The sequence below is a fragment of the Trachypithecus francoisi genome, unplaced genomic scaffold (genome assembly GCF_009764315.1).
Source record: "Trachypithecus francoisi isolate TF-2019V2 unplaced genomic scaffold, Tfra_2.0 Contig01436, whole genome shotgun sequence".
Lineage (NCBI taxonomy): Eukaryota > Metazoa > Chordata > Mammalia > Primates > Cercopithecidae > Trachypithecus > Trachypithecus francoisi.
Window position 1 is genome coordinate 328,684 of NW_022681430.1, and position 12,501 is coordinate 341,184.

General features: G+C 37.2%; 1 pseudogene; it reads right to left on the reverse strand.

Moving 5' to 3' along the window:
• Positions 1-11,292: 11,292 nt before the first annotated feature.
• Positions 11,293-12,293, reverse strand: LOC117091574 (annotated as a pseudogene).
• Positions 12,294-12,501: the final 208 nt, after the last annotated feature.

The window sequence follows — 12,501 nt, forward strand, 5'->3', positions numbered from 1 at the left end:
GATATTGACACATCAGACAAGCTTTTTTAAGATTTATTTTTTTGTGGTGTATCTTTTTTCATCTTTTTGCTTTTAACCTATGTCTTTATATTTAAAATGGGCTATTTGCAGAGGTATACATTTGGGTATGGCTTGGTTTTCTTTTAAATCATGTCTGACAAAAATCTTCTTTTTAATTGGGGTGTTTAGATCATTTTTATTGACATAATTACTAGTGTGGTAGGAATTAAATCTGCCATGTGCTATTTGTTTTTTATTTGTTGAATCTGTTATTTATTACTTTTTTTTTTTTGGAGACAGAGTTTCACTCTGTCACCTAGGCAGAGTGGCGTGATCATAGCTCACTGCAACCTTGAACTCCTGGGCTCCAGTGATCCTCCTGCCTGAGCCTCCTAAATTGCTGGGGTTAACAGACATGAGCCACTGTGCCTACCATATTTATTCCTTTTCGCATCTTTCCTTGCCTTCCTTAAAGTCAATTGAGTATTTTTAAATAATTTTATCTCAACTAAATGCTTATTTCCCATGCTTTTTGGTGGCTTTTTTTTCCTTTTTTTGGAATTGCTCTAGGGTTTACATTGTGCTTCTTTCCCTTTTTGCAGTATACTTTCAAATAGTATTATGCCAATTTATAGTATAAAAAATATAAAGTTTTAACAGTATACGCATATTTCACTCTCCCATCCTTTATGCTATTGTTGCACATTTTACTTCTAGAAATATTATAAAGCCTATAATGCATTGTTATCTTTTCTTCTGCAGTGTTAAACTTGCTATTAATCTCATCTAGTAATTTTTAAATGTCAAATATCTAGAAATTCCATTTGGCTCTTTTTTGTGTCTTCCATTTTTCTCCTTGCTGCATTCATGTTTGTCTTTAAATACTTGAACATAGTTATATTAGTTGTTTTAGCATTCTTGGCTCCTACTTGCATCATCCCTATCATTTCTGAGTCTGTTTCTATTGACTGATTTTTTTCCTGGTTATGAGTCTTATTTTCCTTCTTGGCATGTCTAACAATTTTTTATTGGATGTTGGACATTATAATTTTAAGTTGTTGAGTTACTAAATTTATTGTCTTCCCTTAAAGAGTGTTTGGGGTTGTTCTGGTAAGTAGAAAATTTACTTGAGGTTGGCCAGGCGTGGTGGTTCACGCCTGTAATCCCAGCTCTTTGGGAGGCTGAGGCGGGCGGATCATGAGGTCAGGAGATCGAGACGGTCCTGGCTAACACGGTGAAACGCTGTCTCTACTAAAAATACAAAACATTAGCCGGGCATGGTGGCAGGCGCCTGTAGTCCCAGCTACTCGGGAGGCTGAGGCAGGAGAATGGCGTGAACCCGGGGAATGGAGCTTGCAGTGAGCCGAGATCGCGCCACTGCACTCCAGCCTGGGAGACAAAGCAAGACTCCGTTTCAAAAAAAAAAAAAAGAAAGAAAAGAAAAGAAAAGAAAATTTACTTGAGGTTCAACGCAATTGTTTTCCAGATTTGTTAGAGCATTTCTATAGTACCCTTCACGCTATGGATAATTTAGCCCATTAATAAGCTATGGTGGCCAGGCACAGTGACTCATGCCTGTAATACTTTAGGAGCATGAGGCAGCACAATACCGTTTTTATAAAATAAGGAAAAACTAAAGTTGAGGACTTCTATTTTTCACTCCATATTCTATTGCTAGGATTCATCCATATCTTCATATGTAGCTGTGAGTTATTCTTTTGACTGCCATGTAATAGTACATTGTGTGGAAACCACAAGCTATTTACCTGTTCTCCTGTTGATGGGCATCTGGGTTGTTTCCAGCTTTTTGTTGTGATTATTTTTGTATATGTTTCCTGGTATATTTTTGTAAGAGCTTCTTTTGTATATTTAATATTTTAACTAACATTTTAATTAGAAATGGCTGCTGATTGTACCAAGCCCTTTTCTGACATTTATTGATTACATCATTTTTCCCCTTAATTTGTTGCTGGAGGGAATTATATTGTTGGATTTCCTAATGACAAATCTTTCTGGCACTCCTAAAGTACACTTAGTTGGAGTCTATTTTTCTTTCAACACCACTACTAGACCTACTAAATTTTGTGAGTCCAGTTTATTGAGGTACAATTTATAGATAGTAAAAATGATACTTCTAAAGTACATAGTTTGATGAATTTTGACAAGTATATTCAGTCATATAACCACCACCACAATAAAGATATAAACATTTCCATCACACTAAAATGTTTCCTCCTACCCTTTCGCACTTAATTTTCTGTCCCACCTCAAATCCCTGGAAATTATTGATCTGAGTTCTGTCCTTATAGGTTCACCTTTTCCAGAATGTCATGCTCCAAATAAAGTCATACAATATGTAGGCTTTTACAAATGGCTTTTATCACTCTACATAATGCTTTTGCAATTCATCCATGTTACTGCATATATCAATAGTTTTTTCCTTTTTTACTGTTGAATAGTATTGTATTGTATGAGTGTACCACCATTTGTTTATTCACTAGCGGGTAAACTTTTGGACTTTTTGATTCCAGTTTTTGAAAACAATTAGAAATCAATCTGCTATACAAATTTGGGTATAAGCCTTTGTGTGGACAAATGCTTTCACTTCCTTAGGTAAATACCTAAGTGTTAGATTGCTGGGTGATCTGATAAGTTCAGCACTATAGAAACTGACAGACTTTTCCAAAGTATATATACTATTTTGCATTCTCACAAGGAAGGTATGAGAGTTTCAGTTGCTCCAACTCATCACCAGCATTTTATGTTGTCAATGGGTTGTTTGACTTATTATTGAGCTGCAAAAGTTGCTTATATATTCAGGATATAGGTCCTTTGTTAAATAGATTTTTTACCAATATTTTCTCTTAGTCTATGCTTTCCTTTTTTTGTTTACTTAAGGTCTTTCAAATGCTTAACCCAAGATTACAAAGATTTTCTCCTATATTTTCTCCTAGAAGTTTTATAGCTTTAGCTCTTACATTTCTGTCTATAATCTATTTCAATTTAGTATCTTCATAGATATGAAGTAAGGGTCAAGATGTTATTGTTGTTCTTGTTACTCTTTTGTCCTTGTTTTTACATATGGAGTTTCAATTATTCCAGCACCATTTTTTTAAAGATGACCCTTTCTCCATTGAATTTCCTTTGCATATTTGTCAATATTCAATTGTACATAAGTATGTGTGGGTCTATTTCTCAAGTTTCTATTCTATTCTGTGTTCTATAAAACTATTCTTTTGCTGTTATAACTTTTTTTTTTTTTTTTTGCTAGAGTGCAGTAGCATGATCTTGGCTCACTGCAACCTCCACCTCCTGGGTTCAAGCGATTCTCCTGCCTCAGCCTCCCGGGTAGCTGGGACTACAGGCATGAACCACCATATCCAGCTAATTTTTGTATTTTAATAGAGACTGAGTTTCACCATGTTGGCCAGGCTGGTCATGAACTCCTAACCTCAGGTGATCCACCCTCCTTGGCTTTCCAAAGTGCTGGGATTACGGGCATGAGCCACTGCACCTGGCCTCATTATCACACATTCTTGATTACCATGACTTCACAGTAAGTCTGAAATCATGTAGTATGAAAGTCTTCCAACTTAGTTTTTATTTTTCAAATGGGCTTGCTAAAGTTTTGCATAGAATTTTTTCACGTTTAGTCATAAGTTGAACTACAGAAGCATTTTGTGATATATATATAAGGCTTTAATATTACAGTTATGCTTGCTTCATACTGTTAATTGAGGAACTTTCCATATTTTTCAGAGTTTGAAATAATTTGACTAACATAGAAATTAACTCTTCCTTGAAGATTAGATGGAATTCCATTGTAAACAATTTAAGTAGGTTTTTGTTTCCTTAAAAAGAAAATTTTAACCATCTTTCACATTTCTTCTATCATTTTTGGTGTATTTGGGTTTTTTATATATCTTCCTGCACCAATTTTACTCATTTATATTTTCCTAGAAAATCATCTATTTTCTTTAGACTTTCAGATTTACTGAGATTTATCAATTTACAATTAATTAATGAACTTCAAATGTATAAATATATTTATAAACATAGAAAACTGAGGCATAGAGAAATCAAGTAACATGCCAGAGATCATACAGCTAATAGCTGGTGGGGCCAGGATTTGGATCTGGGCTCCAGAATCCCTGCATTTAACCACTAGACATCAGGAAAAGCTGGCAGTGATGTACATGTTTGGAGTATCATTTGATAAAGTCTTTCATGATATCCTTATGAACAAGGTAAAGAAATGTCAGGCAGCTACAAAACTTGTTGAACAACCTTGCCCAAAGAGAGCTCCGTCTTTAGCTTTCTTCTTTAAATCCATCAAGAAAGAAAGGACTCAACATTAAGATCCAAGACTTCTATGAGAACATAAAATATGGTTTCCAAACGTGCAAATGATACAAAAGTGCATCTAATAGCTTGATGGTGAAAAGGAACTCAGAAAAGCCTTCACCACTGTAACTTAGTCAATCAAATGAATGTAAACTGAACAGACTTTAGGTCCCAAAAGAGCAAAGACAAAATATGTCTTTTTCATCAATGTAAACAAAGCTCTCAGCAGAATCATAGCTGCTTAGTAAATATTTTTTAATGTTTATTGAAAGAGAAGTATACACATTACTGAACTTAAACAACTGCACAAGTTTAAAATGCAGATGAGATGGTTAAACATTGAGACAAGGGGGAAAATATTTTTGGTTTGCCACAATCTGTGTTAATCAATAATGCAATGATGCAGGATTTGGCAACAGAAAGCTAAAAACTAGATCTGTTTCCAGGACAAGCCACTTCAGCTCACAGTAAAATAAAGTTAAAAATTATTCCATTTTTTATTTTATTTTATTTGAGACAGAGTCTCACTCTGTCACCCTACCTGGAATACAGTGGCATGATCTCAGCTTATAGCAATTTCTGCCTCCAGACTCAAGCAATCTTCCCACCTCAGCCTCTCAAGTAGGTGGGACCACAGGTGCACTCCACCATGCCTGGATAATTTTTGTATTTTTTGTAGAGATGGGGTTTTGCCATATTAGCCAGACTGGTCTCAAACTCCTAGGCTCAAATGATCCACCTGCCTCAGCCTCCCAAAGTGCTGGAATTACAGGCATGAGCCACCATGCCTGGCCAATAATAATTCAAAAGTTCGGTGTGAGCATAAGATCATTTATGTGAGAAATTTTTCCAAACTACAAATGTCTATTACTATTATTGTTATTATTAGATTATAAATTCCAACAGGAAGTTAAAAAGCACCTCAAGCTTAACTGTAATTTCTCAGTCTTGGCAGGGTTTAGGGGACAGGGTGAAGATTTGAAAAGGATATATATGAAGTGCCTAGCAGGATGTCCAAAATATATTTAACATTTAAAAAATCTTGGCCGGGCGCGGTGGCTCAAGCCTGTAATCCCAGCACTTTGGGAGGCCGAGATGGGTGGATCACGGGAGATCAAGACCATCCTGGCTAACACGGTGAAACCCCGTCTCTACTAAAAAATACAAAAAAACTAGCCGGGCGAGGTGGTGGGGGCCTGTAGTCCCAGCTACTCCGGAGGCTGAGGCAGGAGAATAGCGTGAACCCTGGAGGCAGAGCTTGCAGTGAGCTGAGATCCGGCTACTGCACTCCAGCCTGGGCGACAGAGCGAGACTCCGTCTCAAAAAATAATAATAATAAAAATAAAAAAAATAAATAATAAAAAATCTTAGTATAAATGGATTATCCTTTCATACATATGAGACTGTATGCATGAGGGGACTCCAAAAAGTTCACCGAATCTGGGTGCAGTGGTGTGTGCCTGTAATCCCAGCTACTGGAGAGGCAGAGGTGGGTGGATCATTTGAGACCAGCCTGGGCAACATAGTGAGACCCTGTTTCTTAAAAAAGAAAAGAAAATGTTAGTGGAAAATGAAATTAAAAGATAAAAATAGAAAACATAAACTGTATTTCTCAACATAAGCTCCATCAAGGTTAAGATACTCTATAAGCAATGATACCAGTCATATAGTCCATCCTTAAAGAACTGGGAATTTAACAATGTCAATGCAGTGTTTTTAAAATAATTAACTGAAGAAAAGTGGGTACCCTTTAAAGATCTTTTTAAGATTAGAAAACATAAATAAGTCAGAAGAAGTCAAATCAGTACTGTAAGGTGGATGCCTGATGATTTCCCATAGAAACTCTCAAAAAATTGCCCTTGTTTGATGAGACAAATGAGCAGGAGCATTGTCATGGTGGAGAAGGACTCTCTGGTGAAACCTTTCCAGGTGTTTTTCTGCCAAGTCTTTGGCTCTCTCAGAACACTCTCATAATAAGGAAATGTTATCATTCTTTGGCCCTCCAGCAAGTCAACAAGAAAAATGCCTTGAGTATCCCAAAAATCTTCTGCCATGACCTATGCTCTTGACTGATCCACTTGTGCTTTGACTGGACAACTTCCACCTCTTGGTAGCCATTGTTTTGATTGTGCTTTGTCTTCAGGATCATACTAGTAAAGACATGTTTCATCTCCTGTTACAATTCTTTGAACAAATGCTTCAGGATCTTGATCCCACTTGTTTAAAATTTCCATTGAAAGATCTGTTTTTGTCTGCAGCTGATCTGGGGACAGTGGTTTCAGCACCATTGAGTGGAAGTTTGTCCAACTTTAATTCTTGAGTCAGAAGTGTTTAAGCTGAACCAGTTGAAATGCCTATGATATTGGCTATTGTTTTCTGGTGTTAATCATCAGTCCTCTTCAATTACTGCATGACCAATATTAATTTTTTCCTCACAAACTGATATGGATGGTCTGCCACTGTGGGCTTCACCTTCAACAGTCTCATTCCTTCTTAAAATGAGTTATCCATTTGTAAACTAATAATTTATTTTTGGCATTGTTCCCATTAATTTTTCATAAAGTATCAGTAATTTCACCATTTCTCCACCCAAGCTTCACTATAAATTTGGTGTTTGTTCTTGCTTCAATTTTTGTAGAATTCATCTTGTTCTGATAGGGAATCATTTCAAATTGATATCTTATCCTTCTTAGTGCCTCAAGCTAGATCCTGTTCAGACATATTATAACTATTTAGTGTGATTTTATTTTAGTGCAAAAATATTTTGAAATGCATCCATGGTTTTTTCATAATATGCATTTTCCATGATCTTTTGAAGACTCCTCATCTAAGAATATATGTGATCATATATGTATGTGTGTGTAATCACATATGTAAGGATATGTGTTAAAATGTAAACAGGTTATCTTGAATTATCCCTGAGTCAGTATTCTAGATACTGAAGATACAATGGAGAACTACATGGGCAAAATGCCTTCAATTTTTTATCATTTACTTCTCTTCAACTCCTCTCCCATTTAAAGGACCACTTTTTTAATTAGTAAAATAAAAACCAAACTACAGTATAGAGGTGATAAAAAGATCAGCAGTTGTCAGGGATTTACAGAAGGAAAGGGAGAGGGATGTAGAGTTGGAGCACAGGAGATTTTTAGGGCAGTGAATTACATTGTCACTTCGTAAAACCCACAAAACTGTACATCACACAGAGCAAATCCTAATGTAAATTACAGATTTTAGTTAATAATAACATATCTCTATTGATTTTCATTTGTAACAAATGTACCACACCAATGCAAGATGTTGATAATACAGGAAACTGAAAGTGGAATGGGGTATATGGAAACTCTCTGCACTTTCTGTGCAAGTTTTCTGTAAACCTAAAGAGTTCTGAAAAATAGTCTTTAATTAAAAGAAAAACTAAAAAAGAAAAGAAAAATCAATGAAAATACTGGCTTGCTTAGATGGACACTTTCCAAATACTAAATTGCAATTGAGTTATTCTTCTTGGCAGTAAACAACTTGTGGCCTTTTTTCTTTTATGGCAAGAAATAACTAGCTGCATCTCTCTTTTTGACTCAAATATGTTGAACAATAACAAGAAAATGCCTGGTTGGGTATAGAAATACTGCCTTGTTAGCTATTTTGTTTATGATGTGTGCTTTAATATTTATTTATATGCTAATAGTGGTTGCTTGGCAACTAAGTTTGGGGCTTCCTTCAGTAGAGGTGCATTGTCTAATAGCACCTCATTGTCTTCACTGCTGGATTTCCAAAGCCACCCACCATACCCTAAGTTATGGAATTCTTGGTTTGAATGACATTCATATCTAGTTTTTTCTTATTCAATTCAATTATTATTTATATAGAGTATCTACTATATGTCAGTTACAATTCTAAATTCTGAAGATAGAGTGAAGAATAAAGTGAACAAAGTCCCTGTCCTCAAGGAGCTTATATTCTAGTAGGGTGGGGGGATAAACAAATACAATTTTTCAATGATAACATTCAAGTAAAGATGGAAATAAGTGCTATGAAAAAAGTAGAGTAAGGAGAGGAAAAGACTTTGGAAGAATGTTTCTCTTTGCTAATTTATGAATAGTTAGTGAATATCTCTCCAAAGAGGTAATATTTGAAGATAGTTGAATGAAGCGAGGGGTGTGCATTGGAAATATATTTGTATATGGGATTAGAGGCATGCCATGAAGGAACAGCAAGTGCAAATGTTAGGTTTTGAAGGGAAGGCGAAGGTTAAAGAAAGACATGCACACAGTAAGAGGGCGGTTCAACAGCAAATTCAGACTTTATGTTCGGCATAAAACCCACAGAAGTGGGGTCCAACCTAACGCCAGAGCCCACTGCTGCTTACAGGCTGGGGCACTTTATAGGTATGAGTGCGAGGGGTCTGGGCGGTATGGCTTGCTTCCTAGCAGGATACTGATAAGATGTTCTCGTGATGAGGTGGTTCTGGCCCTTGTTCAGGTGGGATATCATCGTGGTATTCCTTGGACCTTTGTCCAGCAAGATATGATTGGGATGTTTCTTTTTTTTTTTTTTTTTTTTTTTTTGAGTCAGAGTTTCACTCTTGTCTCTCAGGCTGGAGTGCAATGGCATGATTTTGGCTCACTGCAACCTCCGCCTCCCAGATTCAAGTGATTCTCCTGCCTCAGCCTCCCGTTTCACTTTGACCAAGGTCTGCAAAATAGTGGGCAGCTTACAAAATGATGCAGTTTGGACTAACAGCAAAGACCCTGGGACAGGAGCATGCTTGGAATTTCCAAAGACAGCAAGGTGAGTAAGTCAGTGAGTTAGCCAAAGAGGATGGGAAATAAACTCAGAGATATGGAAGACCACTGAGGAATTTTGAGCATTTTTTAAAATGTGGCAGCATAGTTGCCATATGGGAAGTAGACTGTGAGGGATATTTAGAGGCGAATGAAGAGATCAGGCAGACCCTACTGTAGTGGCCAGAAGAGAGGCCGCAAACTGAATGAACCAGTCAGGTGGACAACCAACAATCCAGGTTTAATGGCTTGTTTGATGTCAAAGAAAAACGATTCATCTCCAAATCAGAGGTAACAAACCAATTTGGGAAACAAAGACTACAAAGACTAACTGATTAGTTAAAAGTAAAGTTCAGCAGCGATTTCTGTAGAAATCACTTTTCCCTAAGCTTCCAGGAAAAGCTGACTTTCTAAGCAATATTCTCCTCTCCCACATTACCTGAAATCTTTTTCACTACCTTAAAATTAATTTCTCATATTCACAAGACATATCAGACAAAGCACTTATATTTATTTCTCAGTAATACAACTTATATCTCAATAATAAAAACAATCTGATTTTTTAATTAGACAAAAGGTTTTGAATGAACATTTCACAAAGATATACAAGTGACTGATAGCACATAAAAAAGCATTCAACATTAAGTCAACAGAGAAATGCAAAATAAAATCACAATGGGATACTATGAGACACCCATTAGAATGGCTAAAAGTAAAAAGACCAAAAATACCAAATGTTGATGAAGATAAGGAGCTACTGGAAGTCTCTTATCTTGCTGGGACTACAAAATGGCACAATAACTTTGGGAAATAGTCTGGCAGTTTCATTTAAAATTGAATATAGCCCCTACCTTATGATTCAGCAATTTCACTCCTAAATGTTTACCAAAGAAAAATGAAAGCCTGTGCCCACAAAAATAAAATAATGTAAATAATGTATATATAGCCTTATTCAAAATGTTCCAAAACTGAAAACAGACTAAGTATTGTCAATAGGAAAATGGATAAACAACCTATAGTATACTTACACAACATAAGACTATCCAGCAATAAAAAAAAAAATTCACTAATGATACACAAAATAACATAGATGAATCTCAAAAACATTATGCTAAATTACAAAGCCTTACATTTAGAAGCACATATTATATCATTCCACTTGTTTTAAGTCCTAGAACAGCCAAAAATAATTTGTGTATCTCTTTAGAAAGTCAACAGTGGTAAGTTACCTCTGGGTAGAGGGGCAGGTGGACAGGGATTAATTGGGAATGAAGAAGAGAGAAGTTCTCATAATGTTTCATAATGTTCTATGTCTTGATAGAAATTTAGATTACACTGATGTATGTTTGTTAAAAATTCCTCCAAAGCCTGGCATGGTGCCAAATAGTCCCAGCTACTTGGGAGGCTGAGGCAGGAGGATCTCCTTGAGCCTAGGAGTGAGAGTCCAGCCTGACCAACATAGTGAGATCACATCTCTAACAACAACAAAAATTCCTCCAATGGTACATTTAATATTTGTGCATTTCACTATATGACAATTAACTCAAAAATTTAAAAGAACCATAAACAAAGATTGAACTCATGTTAATGATACTCATACTGAAGCATTTAGGGGTGAGGTATACAGATAGTTGCAATTTACTTTGAAATTCTGCAAAGTAAAAAAAAAGTGGATTGATGGAGAGATAGGCGGATGGATATGTGATAAAAAAGTAAATGTGGCGACATGTTAATTGTAGAATTTAGGTGGTGTTCAAATTTTTTTAACTATTCTGTATGTCTGAAATTTTTCATATTAAAATATTGAAGAGGAAAATGTCAATTTCTCCTATTTGAGTTTAGCTCTTCAAGGGCAGTAATTTCAAGTTGAATGATGAAGAATTATATTTTAAAAAACAAGCAGAAATGGACTCTCCTTAGCATAATGTTAGTATTCAATACACTTTGATTCATTAGTTAATTAATTTTTTGGGTACAGGGGACTTTATTGATGGTATATGACAAAATGGGCTTCCTAGGCCCCTCCCTCTTCACGGGGTTCTGTGTGGAAATTGTGGGGAGGGGAGATTCTCGGTGTAGTCGGGAACTGAGTGTGGCAGGGACTCCCTAGCAGCTGAGGGCCTCTCTCTTCCTCTCGTGCTCTCACTGCAGCTGGTGGTCGGGGGTCTTACTCCTTGGAGGTTTTGTGGGCCATGAGGTCCACCACCCTGCTGCTGTAGCCAAATTCATTGTCATACCAGGAAATGAGCTTGACAAAGTGATTGTTGAGGGCAATGCCAGCCCCAGCATTGAAGGCAGAAGAGTGGGTGTTGTTGTTAAAGTCGGAGGAGACAACCTGGTGCTCGTGTAGCACAGGATGCCCTTGAGGGGGCCTCCAATTCCTGCTTTACCACCTTCTTGATGTCATCATTTTTGTCAGGTTTCTCCAGATGGCAAGTCAAGTCCGTGACCAACATGTTGGCAGTGGGGACATGGAAGGCCATGCCAATGAGCTTCCCATTCAGCTCAGGGGTAACCTTGCCCATAGCCTTGGCACCACTAGTAGATGCAGGGATGATGTCCTGGAGAGCCCCGTGGCCGTTGTGCCATAGTTTCCCAGAGGGGCCATCCAGGGTAGGGTGGCTGCGATGGCATGGAGTGTAGTTATAAGTTCTTCCATGATGCCAAAGTTGTCATGGATGACTTTGGCCGGGGAGGCTAAGCAGTTGGTGGTACAGGAGGCATTGCTGATGATCTTGAGGCTATTTTTGTACTTCTCATGATTCATGCCTATCACGAAAAAGGGGGTGTCAGCAGAAAGGCCAGAGATGATGGCCCTTTTGGCTCCCTCCTCTAAGACATCTCCAGCCTTCTCACAGTATTGAAGATGCCGGTGAACTACACAACCTAATCAGCTCCAGCATCATCCCATTTGATTTTGGTGGGACCTCGCTCTTAGAAGATGGTAATGGGATTTCCATTGATGACAAAATTCCTGCTCTCAGCTTTAATGGTGCCAAGGAACTCGCCATGGGTGGAATCATACTGGACCATGTGGATCATGTAGTTGAAGTCAACAAAGGGGTCACTGATGGTGACAGTATCCACCTTGCCAAAGTTAAAAGCAGCCCTGATGACTAGACACCCAACATGGCCAAATCCATTTACTCTGGCCTTCACCTTCACCATGGTGTCTCAGGGATACAGCTGGTGCTGCATGAGAAGATGCAGCTGTCTGTCTAATGGGAGGAGCAGAAAGTAATTGTATACATTTTCTACATGCCTTTCTTATTAATATATGGCAAGTGTCTTTCCTTTTCATTAAGTATTCTTCTAAAACACCATTTTTAATAATAGAAAATTTGGGGATCTATTGCTCTCATTCTCATCTACATTG